The sequence below is a fragment of the Mustela erminea genome, chromosome 2 (assembly GCF_009829155.1).
Source record: "Mustela erminea isolate mMusErm1 chromosome 2, mMusErm1.Pri, whole genome shotgun sequence".
NCBI lineage: Eukaryota > Metazoa > Chordata > Mammalia > Carnivora > Mustelidae > Mustela > Mustela erminea.
This window is the reverse complement of record NC_045615.1, coordinates 83,444,870-83,458,055: the sequence shown is the minus strand read 5'-3', so window position 1 is coordinate 83,458,055 and position 13,186 is coordinate 83,444,870. Positions and strand designations below refer to the sequence as shown.

General features: G+C 37.8%; 1 long non-coding RNA gene across 1 annotated transcript; it reads right to left on the bottom strand.

Moving 5' to 3' along the window:
* Positions 1-1,824: 1,824 nt before the first annotated feature.
* LOC116584709 lies at positions 1,825-4,764 on the bottom strand. Its single transcript, XR_004283292.1, has 3 exons — positions 4,619-4,764; positions 3,727-4,088; positions 1,825-2,706 (listed from the first exon to the last, which is right to left on the bottom strand). It is a non-coding gene; the product is annotated as an uncharacterized LOC116584709 (long non-coding RNA).
* Positions 4,765-13,186: the final 8,422 nt, after the last annotated feature.

Below are 13,186 nucleotides of genomic sequence, written 5' to 3'. Positions count from 1 at the left end.
GCTATGTGTCAACTTGAGGAGTTGTCTGGTGAAACACTAGTCTAGATGTTGCAGTGAAGGTATTTGTGTGATTAATATCTATAGTCAGTTGACTTTCAGTAAATAAGTAAAATCTTTTAAAGCAGGGAGTGGGGGACTGGGTGGCTCATTCAGTTAAGCATCTGCCTTCAGCTCAGGTCATTATCCCAGGATCCTGAGATGGAGCCCCACATTGGGCTCCTTGCTCAGCGGGAAGGCCTGCTTCTCCCTCTCCCTTGGCCTGCCTCTCTGCTTGCTTGTGCATTCTTTCTCTCTCTCTCTCTCTCTCTCTCTCTCTATATATATATATATATATGTATGTATGTATAATAAGGGGCACCTGGGTGGCTCAAATTGTTAAGCATCTGCCTTTGGCTCAGGCCATGATTGCAGGGTCCTGTGGTCAAGCCCCTCATCAGGCTCCCTGCTCAGTAGAGAGCCTACCTCACCCTCTCCCTCTGTTACTCCCCCTGCTTGTGTTCTCTTGCTCTTTCTGCCAAACAAATAAAAAATAAGTAAGTAAATAAATGAATGAATAAAATCTTTACCATCAGTTGACTTTAATTAAAAACAGATTCCCTCATAATGTTAGTGGCTCTCATCCAGTTAGTTGAAGACCTTAACAGCAAAGACTGAGATTTCCAAAAAAAGAAGTAATCTGCCTCCAGACTACAACAGAGAAACCCTGCCAGAGTTTTCGGCATGTTGACCTGCCCTGTAGATATTGGGCTCAAGACTTCAACATCAACTCTTACCTGAATTTCCAGCACACCAGCCCTACTGACAGACTTGCCAGCCCAAACAATTGTTTAAGCCAAGTTCTTAAAATAAATTATTCTCTCATTGTCTGTCTACCTATCTTCTATAGAGACAAATCTCTCTCCATATAGATATTTAATTTCTAGACATTCAGAGATTTAGATATATCTATATTTATATCTATATGTTCAAAGATTTAGATATATCTCTATCTGTCTCCTGTTGGTCTGTTTCTCTAGAGAAGCTAACTAATACACTACTATTTCCTAATTATTGATATACATGAAACTTTAAAATTTTTCATTTTTGAAATTAAATGACAAATCCCCTCTTAACTTGGTTCAATACCTAATGCTTGATCCAGTGGTCGCCTGGACTTCAGTTTCTGAACTTGAAAAATATTTTAGCCATGAAATTACCAATATGTCTCCCATTGTTCCATATACAATCTGAAATAACTTTTCATCTCTGAAAGAAGATTTCATCAGAAGTCATGACACAGGTGCTTGGGTGGCCCAGTCAGTTAAGTGCTTGCCTTCAGCTCAGGTCATGATCTCAGGGTCCTGGGACTGAGTCCCACGTCAGGCTCCCTGCTCAGCAGGGAGTCTGCTTCTCCCTCTCCCTCAGCTACTGCCCTTGGTTTTGCTCTCTCTATATCAAATAAATAAAATCTTAAAAAAAAAAATCATGAGACAGACCAAGAGGAAAGATGAACACAATTCTTCTGCTCTCAACAATACCAAAATCAATGTGAAATTTAGGAAAAGAACATAATCTAATAATTTTGGTCAAAATCACTTACACTGACCCCAAGATTGATTTTTTAAAAATATTTAAACAATAATTTAGAAATAAATTTAACAGAAGTAACATGAAATCACTTTCTTTTTGAGGGGGTGAGGGAACTTCAAACATTTCAGCTAAGAGAATGTCTAAAATGACCCTGGCTCACCTTCCATTCTTGGTTCCTCTCCAAAGACTACTATGATTTTCACTCAGTGTGTATCTTCTTTTTATTTTTTTTTTTGAAGCCTTTGTTTTTGTATGACTGTGCCCGTAGAAATATTGCAAAGCTTTGGTTCCAGAATCTGCAGACTAACTGCCTCAGTTTAAATCCTAGCTGCGTGACATTAGGCAAGACATTCAACTTCTCCATGCCCCCGTTTTCAAATCTCTATGATGGAAATAGTAACAATACTTAATTCCTGGGGTCATTTTGAGGATAAGCAAAGCACTGAGAACAGTGTCTGGCACAGAGCAAGCACTATAAAATATTAGCCATTATCATTGTCCCCTTCCCTGTTTTTTTAAAAAACATAAATGATATCCAACCTATACTATGTTATTTTGCAAACTTGTTTATCTAACCCATTTATATACTTTTGGAAATATTTTCATATTACAGATAAAATCTACCTTTTTTTTTTTCAACTACTTCAAGTCTCATTTTCCTTCAAACAGTTCCTTCATACCTAGAAAAAATATCTATGTTTATGCAAAAAGTTTATCACTTTTTCTACATGATTCAGTAAACTAAAGTATTGGGGAGAGAACCCTACTTGGTAAAAAGCATTATGGGACTATTTATACAGATATCATCACTGAGTATCAGATGGAGAAGGAGATAAGATCCTGCCATTGCCTGGGCCAGACCTCTCACCACTTTTGCTATCCTCCATTCATTTTTGAGCCTTGGCTTGCATTTACTACAGATGACCCAACAGAGATACAAGCAATAGGTCATTAGCAAAGTTACCATATTCTGGCTGTCCTATTTATCTCTTCTTCCAGGGCTGCCTCACTGCCATGAGTAAACCTGTGTGTTTATTCAAAGAAAGGCCGGGGGAACAGATGATTGGCATGGTTGAAGGTGATGTTTACGTTGTCCATCTGATTACTTCTGAAGTTCCTTTTTAAGGAGATATCCTCCTGTGGACCCAGAAAGGATTAGAAATTGTTGCTGCCTCATCTTGTGATGTTGGCATCTATCCCCAGAGGAGGCGTTGAGCGCGCGTTGGAAAAGGGTGAAGACAGAATAGGTAGAGTGCTTCTCTGATCTTCCCAACATTATCCTCAGGTTGTTCCTTAAATGGATTCCCTTACAGTCCTAGCACCTGGAACAGGGCCTGGCACAAAGCAGCATTCAACAAATGCTTGCTGATTAAATGAAAGATTCAATTAGACCTTTACTTTCCATAGCAGAACAAAGAATATTTCACATTTTTTTTTTAAAAAGTAGGGGAAGGAGTTCTCATAATTATCAGCATCTCTGTGTCTCTCTCCTACCCTTTCCTAGACCCTCACCCTACTACATGACCTGGTAGGGGCAGAAACTGAGTCTTATCTGTCTCTGCCTCCTTAGCCTTAGGACAATATCTGCTCATAAATATTAATAAGTGAATGAATGGCTTTTAACTAATTTAGGTCTGTCCAAAATCACACTTAATCCTTAGGTCACCTCCAGAAATACGAAAGCCCCTGAAGTTGCTCCGAAAGGATCACTCCAGCCTCTCCCCAGAACTTTCTCAGGCTGGATCAGAACTTTCTGAGACTGGATCAGAACTCCTCAGCTTGTGAATCTTTTAGGAATGGAGGGCCAAGGCAGAAGTGCCTGCGACATTCTGGCACTTTGCCATCTGCCAACCTGAAAAGTACTCCTCATTCTTAACTAAATGGTTTTTGAGCTGGTACTTCTTCCCAATCACATGCCTGTACTGATGCAATTATGTTCCAGAGGTTATAGGAGAAAAGTTGCTGGCGATCATATCTAAATGAGCCAATGCCTTGTTTCTGTTTATGTGGCAAAGGTTTTCACAACAATCAGCCTTCTCAAGAAGTATACACACAGCTTGTCTGACCAGGCTGTGGTGAGAAACAAAGCACAGCAACGGTCAGGTCGAAAACACTCTTAGTACTGGGAAAGAATAACATCACAGTCAGCATACTCACCAGGGGTCTCAAAGGATGACAAACCTGAGCCTTATAAGACAAAGCAGGAATTTGAGTACTGGTGAGACTTTTCAAGTGAATCCTGAGACTCGATGAACGGTGCATCACTTCATCTTCAGAATGCAACATTCCAGTGAACCCAGCGATAGTACTGAACTTTTCATCTTTACAAATAGGACTGCGAAGGTGTCAGCTGACAAGCAGGATGAAGATTAGAATGGTGAACTGTCAAATAATCACTTCCTTTGCCTACTGCGCTTCCCGGCGCTCCCATTGTCTAACTCAGTTGTCAGAAAGGAGGCCAGCAGCAGATTAGGGGCTCCAATCCATTCCAGACACCAGATGTAAGTCCCCCAAGAATCCTGGGGAGGAGAGGGCTGATCTGATTTGTTAGGCAAGAAAATGAGGCAAGTCCAAAAGAGGACAAGACCAAAACAGCATTTTTCAAATGGAGAAATCTTCCCCTGCCTTCATTCCTAGGAGCATAGACTTACTTTCCTGGTGAGATCACAAGAACTAAGTCTGTCAACTCCAAACACCTAGGTATGGACTTTTCAGAGAATGTTATAACTCCAACTTCACCCTGTCCCATTCCATTCTGGATATGGTATTTAAAGTAAGAGAATTCAAAATTCTCCTCCAAACTGGCTTCATTTCTGAAAATTAACTTTGCAGGCACCAGGAACTCTCTTGCAAGTTCAACCAAGGCCTTATCTTGCAGAAATAAGCATGTACCATGAACTTCACATAAGGAAGCGATAATTTCACATAAGTCTTACCCATGGGCCTTAGATAAATTATGGCTGTAGTCTATTCAAAAGTCACACTCTTTATGTGTCTCCTTATCGAAACAGGACCTAAGTTTATGGAGCTCTAAAAATGAATTTCTTACCTGGCATCCACCAGGATATTGCAGTGGCCAAGAAATAACTCACTGGAAAGAGTCAGGCAGATATCCTCTCTGGAAGCTCTCAATCCTTCTGGAATATCTGTCACAAGGACATGAAAACTTTGTTCCTAGCCCCTTTGCAACCATATGGAGCAGGTATATATTCAAACCATGTGCTCAAGAATATAAAGAATTTCCCTTTCTTATAACCCAGCTCAAATCTCTATTTTGAATTTGCATTTCCCTTTGTGATCGACGTAAAATGGCCTCCAATTCTTTGCAACTCACATCAAGAGGTGAAATTTATTTCCCCATCCCTTGAATCTGGACAGGCCCTGTGACTTGCTTGGGCCAACAGAATGTGGCCAACAGAAGATCATGTGATTTCTGAGCCTGGATTCAAGGGGTGTCACAGCTTCTGTTCTTATCCTCTTGGAAAGCTTCCACCGTCATATGAAGACCAGGATGAAAGACTTGTGGAAAGAGGCTCAGCCGTCCCCTAAGAGTCACCAGACAAGTGAGTGAAGCCATTTTGGCCGGTCCAGCCCCAGGCAATCTCCAGATTACTGCAGCTGCATAAGCAACACTAAGCAAGAATGACAGAAGAACCACTCCAGGTAAACCTTGCCCATTGCCAACCCATAGAAACTGAGCAAAGAAAGAAGGATGTTTTTGAGCCATTAACTTTTGGGATGATCTATTATGCAGCAAAAGATAACTGGTACATCCCCGGTGGTTGAAACCATAATCTTGGTCAATTCCAGGAAAGTAAGTTCGGTTTAATTCAAACAATTCAGAATGTCCTCATCCACAGCTTTCTCCCTGAAGAGGAATCTAAAGCTCTACACAGCTCCTATATCTAAAACCTGAACAATGCATTTAATATGGTCAAGCCATTGTATAAAACTCTATATCCAACAGATAATATACTTTCTTTTTAAGACATGAAAAATTTACAAAGAACATTTCATGTATTAGGTCAAAGGGAAATCTAAATAATTCTAAGGGCTTGCCATGCAGCAAATTATCTTACCATAATACAATAAATTTAGAAGTTAACAATCAAAGGATACCTTTTGAAATTTTCATATATTTAGAAACTAAAAAATATTACTAAATATAAGGGTTTCAAGTGATAATGGAAACACTATATATCCATATTATGATATTCACCTGTATAGTACTTAGAATGAAATATAGCTTTAAATGAATTTTTAGGAAATAAGAAATATTAAAATAAATTCTCTAGGTCTTTAGGCTATTTTGTTTTTTGGGGTTTTCTGGAAGTTGTAATAAAAAAATAGGCTCATGCGGTATTGTAATAGTGTTGTATGACAGATGGTAGCTATACTCGTGGTGAGCATAGCATAAGGTAAAGAGAAGTTGAATCACTATGTTGTATACCTGATACTAACATCACATTGTGTGTAAACTATACTTTAGTAATAAAAAAACAAATATGTTCATGGTACTGGGCCTTCAGTTTTTCTAAAGGTTGCCACCCCTTTCATTTCTTGATTGACTTTGAAAGTCTCTAGGTCTTCTCTACTACTACAGAGAATATCTGAATGTCAGGCCATGCAAAATTTCCTGTATTAAGTTCTGGCCTGCTCAACTTCTTAAAAAAAAAATTCATCTTTAATGAGGAATGATTGACATGTAAAACTGTAAGATATTTAAAAGCTTCATCAGGATGATTTGATATGTTTACATTGTGAAGGAGTTTCCCCATCCAGTTAATTTCCACATCCATCAGGTTCCTGCTCAACTTTTATCAAAAGTCCAATTGAAAGAAATATGCAAGAAGTACATCTTAAAAAGATTTTGTTTATTCATTATTCATTGGAGAGAGAGAGAGAGCACAAGTGGAGGGGAGAGGCAGAGGGAAAGAGAGAAGCAGACTTCCCACTGAGCAAGGAACCCAATGTGGGACTCAATCCCAGGACCTGGAGATCATGACCTGAGCCAAAGGCAGATGCTTAACCAACTAAGCCACCCAGGTATCCCAAAAAGTACATCTGAAAGAACAAATACTTTAAGCTATTTCATTTTTATTCCCTGGATCATCACAGAACTGCATATGGAATCTATTATCTTCCTTCGGATCACCTTTTTGAATTATGCATACTGTTACTCCTTTGTTTGACATAGAAAAATGGTGGAAGAAACTACAGACAGAACCTGCTACTGTATTTATTGGAGAATATTGTTGAGGATATTCATGTATCACATAATGCCCATATGTGAAAACCTACATAAATGCCTTATAGAACTAAATAACAGAATTACAGAATAACAGAAATTGAATTTCATTTTAATAGTATGTGAAGTTTTAAATTATCATGTTTGTCTTTATACCTTGGTTATTAAGCACCTCAAAAATTTTGCAATCCAATTTTAATAACTATATATTATGACCTATTAGTCTGCATGTTATCCTAGCTTTACACCTTTTTAAAAATTTCCATATTGTATGAGATTAAAATTTTTTCAATTACCTCAATTCCTTTATAGAATGAAGAGAAATAAATCTTTAAATATATATATTGAAGTTTTGGGGAGTCATTGAACTAGAGTATAATCTTCATATAAATGTATATGTATGGCCTTCCAAGCTAGTGAGTTATATATAAGAGATCATTTCACTCCATTTAGCACTTTTTAGTTTTCAGGACAAGAATAGTATTCACAGAAATGGATTTTCTAACCAGTCTCAGGCTCTCTAGAGGTTATCAGTTGGGTGACAGACATCTTAATATCAGGTGTTTCTTGTAACCTCTGTTAACCATTGGTCAGGGGTAACCTGAGGGACAGCCAGGAAGGAAGATGGGAGCCATGACCCTCTCCCACTTTCACTGGACAGCTCTTTTGTACATAGTAATCATCCTTCTCAGGGTGCCAGAATATTCTTGATTCTATGAATCAGATAATTCTGTTTCTAAAAGTCAGATAATATTGATAGCTGCTTCTCCCAAGGGAAATGGGATTCATCAAATAGGGTCAGACAAATCAAACTGAAATTACTCCTGAGAAGACACTTAATGGTGTTAAGAGTGTGATCTTAAAGTCTTAATATTGTATAGAGTCTTTTTGAAAAAGTGTTAGGCTTTTAGTCCATTTTTTGTTTTTTAAATAATCATGAAAAGGAGGTAGAAAAACATTTCAGTGTCTCCCCCTGACTTCTGGGCTTTAAATATATTTTCTAGTTCCTTTCCTCTTTCTCCTTTTTCTGTTTATTTGTGCCCAAATCACAAAAATATATGCTTCTTTGAGGAATCCATCCTATTTCCTGACTTAATAGGTTTAAAGTAGGGAGAGGAGGGCATCAGCTAGAAGAAGATCAACAAAGGCATATTTGGAGACTTAGGATGATCCACTGGGAAAATGGTGCTTGTGGTGTGGGGAAGAGTAGAAAGGCATGGTTAGCAAACTGACACAATAGTGAGGCACCACAACACACCCATTAGAATGAGAGACACACTACACACTACCAAAATGCAGAACACTGTCAACACCAGATACTTTTGAGGAGGTAAAGCAACAGGATCTCTCATTTTTGCTGATGGGAATGCAAAATGCTACAGCCACATTGAGAGATAGTTCAGAAGTTTCATAGAAAACTAAACATACTCTAACCATCACATTCTTTGGTACTTAGAGTTGAAAGCTTATGTCCACACGAAAACCTGTACATGGACATTTATCACAGCTTTATTCACACTTGCAAAACATGGAGGTAACTGTGATCTCCTTCAGTAGGTGAGTGAATAAATAAACTGTGGTATGCCCAGGCAATGGAATATTTATCAGTGGTAAAAATAAATGAGTTCTCAAGCCATGGAAAAACACAGGGGGAATTTAAATGTATATTATTACAAGAGAAAAGCCAATCTGTAAAGGCTACATACTGTATGATTCAACTATATGACATTCTGGAAAAGGCAAAACTACAGAGCCAATAAAAAGATCAGTGGTTGTCAGGATGGGGGGTGAGGAATGAATAGGCAGGATACAAAGAATTTTCAGGCAATGAAAACACTCTATATGATACCATAACGATGTACGCATGTCATTATACATTTGTCCAAACCAGAGAACATACAAAACCAACAGTAAACACTGAAGTCAACTGACTTTGGGTTAATATGATGTGTCAATGTAGGTTCAACCTTGGTTAAAAAAATATACCATTGTGGTTAGTGATGTTGATGTTGCCTGATGCATGTGTGGGGGCAGGAGGGCATATGAGAAATCTCTGTACTTTCCTTTTATTTTATTGTGAACCTAAAACTGCTCTAGAAAAAAATAAAATCTTTGTTTTTTTTTTAAAGCATTTATAGAAATGCTTTGGGAAACCCTCTGAAAGGGTACACAAGAAATAAATGGGGCAAGTGGGAGAAACATGTGAGAAGGAAGACTTTTCTTCACGTAACTGAAATAAATTTTGAGCCATGTGAAGGTAATATCTATTCTAAAAAGAAATAAAAATATTTTTAAAATATATTGAGAAGGGTGCCTGGATAACTCAGTTGGTTAAGCATCCAACTCTTGGTTTTGGCTCAGGTCATGATCTCAAGGTCAAGGTCTCAAGCCACGCCTGAGTTGGGCTCCATGCTCAGCATGGAGTCTACTTGAAATTCTCTCTCTCCCTCTGCCCCTCCTTCCACTCATGCACTCTCTCTCACACAAATAAAATAAATAAAAATCTTTAAATTAAAAAAAAATCCCAAAATAAAATTTGAAAGGCATAAATGCTAGGGAGTTTCTTTTCAACAACACTGTGTAACATGATTAAAGTGTCATTTACAAAAGGAGAGTTTGGCATCATAGAACAGGATAGAGAAGGATAGGAGGAACTAATGGCTTTGCTAGACACTTTGAAAGCAGAGTCTTAAGCTTTTATCTGTAGCCCTGGCTAGTGGCTTGTACCTGGTAGGCTCTGATAACTTAACTGTTGCAACTATGGTGGTTATTGCTGTGGTTAATGATGATTATAATGTTGATGATGGTGAGGACATTGAGAGTGATAATACCATATGGTATAGTGGGGATTCAGGAAGCTTTTGAAGTAAACTACACAGAGATGATGTTTTATGCCCATCTTACTGACTCCTCTAAATTGTGTCGTCCTTTCTGATAATATTGCTCTAGTTCACAGTGCTTATCATGCTGCCAATTTTCATTCTTTCCCATCAAAAGGATTCTTTATACAGTGAGGTCAGCCATGTTGTCCAAAAATCCATCTCCTTCCCAGTATCCCACAATGAATTCCAAAGGCTGCTCAAATCAAAACTTCTCACTAGTTGTTTTTCCTGCCTAAATACTTTTCCTTCCCTTAATCCAATATGACAGCACTTGTCTTCCACTCCAACAGGAAACCTGCCTTTTCCTTAAATGTAGTTGCTATAGGAAACTTTGTCCTTTATTTCTGCCATATTTTCATCTCAAAATTCTGTTCAAGCAGCACCTTCACTCAAGAAACATTCAGTATAACATATTTTTTTAAATCCTGCCAAGAGAGTTAAGATGGCAGAGTAGTAGGACCACCCTAGGCTCACCTAGTCCCTCAAACACAGTTAGAGAAACATCAAATCATTCTGAACAACCAAGAAATCTGCAGACTGACAGAACAAACTGCACAACTCGAAGAAGAGAAGAGGCCTCATCATGGAAGGTTGGAGGTGTGGAGACATGATTTGGGTGAAAAGGATCACAGGTGCCACAGAGGCAGAGAATCCTGATCATGGAGAGAGGTGAGAAAGGAAGAGAAACAGAGATGGAGGGAGAGAGAGAGCAAGAGCAGTGCACTGGGGATCACACAGGAAAACATTTCCCCAAATCCACTGGCTGGGAAGACTAGAGGGTCCTGGGATCAAGCCCCGCATTGGGCTCCCTGCTCAGCAGGAAGCCCGCTTCTCTGTCTGCCACTCTGCCTGCTTGTGTTCCTGCTGTCACTGTCTCTCTCTCTCTCTGTATCAAATAAATAAAATCCTTTAAAAAAATAATAATAGTAGGGGAATTTAGCACCTCACTCACAGCAATAAGTAAATCATCACAGCAGAAAATCAACAAGGAAACAATGGCTTTGAATGGACTTAATAGATATATTAAGAACATGTCATTAAAGCAGCAGAATACACGTTCTTTATGAGTTCACATAGAACATTCTCCAGAACAGATCACATACTGGGTCACAAACCAGACCTCAACAAATACAAAAAGGTTGAGATCATACCATGCATATTTTCTGACCACAATGCTATGAAGCTTGAAGTCAACCACAAGAAAAAATTTGGAAAGACCACAGATACATGGAAGTTAAAGAACATCCTACTGAAGAATGAATGGGTTAACCAGGAAATTAAAGAAGAAATTTTAGAAATACACAGAAAATGAAAACATGACAGTCCAAAACCTCTGGGATGCTGCAAAGGCAGTCATAAGAGGGAAGTACATAGCAATACAGGTCTACCTCAAGAATCAAAAAAAGTCTCAAATGTACAACCTTACACGTAAAGGAGCTTGAAAAAGAACAGCACATGAAGCCAAAAGCCAGCAGAAGAAGGGAAATAATAAACATTAGAGCAGAAATAAATGATATAGAAACAAACAAAACAAAACCCCCCCAGAAAAACAGATCAATAAAACTAGGACTGGTTCTTTGAGAGAATTAATAAAATTGGTAAACCTCTAGCCAGACTTAACAAAAAGAAAATAGACCCAAATAAATAAAATCATGAATGAGAGAGGAGAGATCACAATCAAGACCAGAGAAATACAAACAATTGTAAGAGAATATTATAAGCAATTTATGTCAACAAACTGAGCAATCTGGAAGAAATGAATAAACTCCTGAAAACATATAAACTACCAAATCTGAAACAGGAAGAAATAGAAAATTTGAACAGACTGATAACCAGTAAAGAAGTTGACTCAATAATCAAAGTCTCCCAACAAACAAAAGTTCAGGGCCAGATAGCTTTCTAGAAGAATTCTACCAGACATTTCAAGAAAAATAAATACCTACTCTTCTGGAGCTCTTCCAAAAAATAGAAATGGAAGGAAAACTTCTATGAAACCAGCAATACCTAATCCCAAAACCAGACATAGAGCCCACTAAAAAAGTGGATTACAATATCCCTGATGAACATGCATGCAAAATTCTCAAAAAGATACTAGCTACATTAAAAGAGCCATTCACCATGATCACGTGGGATTTATTCCTGGGCTGCAAGTGTGGTTCAATACTTACAAATCAATCAGTGTGATACACCACATTAATAAAAGAAAGTTAAGAACCATATGATCATCTCAATAGATGCAGAAAAATTCTAGAAAGTACAGCATCCTTTCTTGATAAAAACCCTCAAGAAATCAGGGATAGACAGAACATACTCAATATCATAAAGGCCATATATGAAAGACCCATTGTTGATCTTCAATGGGGAAAAACTGAGAGCTTTTCTTCCAATGCCAGGAATATGACACTCCCACCATTGTTTTTTTTTTTAACATAGTACTGGAAATCCTAGCCTTAGCAATCAGACAAGGCAAAGAAATAAAAGGCATCCAAGTCAGCAAGGAAGAAGACAAACTTTCATTCTTTGCAGACAACATGATACTCTCTGTAAAAAACCCAAAATACTCCACAAAAAAATTGCTAGAAATTGTACACAAATTCAGTAAAGTTGCAAGATACATAATCAATATACATAAATTTATTTCTATACACCAATAATGAAGCAGCAGAAAGAGAAATCAAGGAATCAACTCCATTTACAATTGCACCAAAACCCTTAAGATGCCCAGGAATAAACCTAACCAAGGAGGTAAAGGATCTGTACTCTGAAAACTATAGAGCACTTATGAAAGAAATTGAAGGACAAAAAGAAATGGAAAAACATTCCATGTTCATGTACTAGAAGACCAAATATTTTAACAATATTTGGTCTTCTAGTACCAAATATTGTTAAAAATTTTTTCCCTTACCTCTGGTGACATGTCACTAGAAGAGCAAATATTGTTAAAATTTCTACATTACCCAAAGCAGTCTATAAATTTAATGCAATCCCTATGAAAATACAAATAGCATTTTCACAAAGCTAGACAAACAATCTTAAAATGTGTATGGGACTATAAAAGACCCTGAATAGTCAAAGTAATATTGAAAAAGAAACGTAAAACTGGAGGCATCACAATTCCAGACTTTAAGCTATGTTACAAAGCTGTAGTCATCAAAACAGTATGGTACTGGCACAAAGACAGACACATAGATCAATGGAACAGAATAGAAAACTTAGAAATGGACCCCAAATCTCTATGGTCAACTAATCTTGGACAAAGCAGGAAAGAATATCCAATGAGGAAAAAAAAAAACAAAAAACAGTCTCTTCAAGAAATGGTTTTGGGGAAATGGAAAAGCAACATACAGCAGAAAGGACCATTTCCTTAAAACACATACAAAAATAGACTCAAAATGGATGAAATACCTAAATGTGAGTCAGGAATCCCTCAAAATCTTAGAGGAAAACACAGACAGCAACCTTTGTGACCTCAGCCATAGCAACTTTT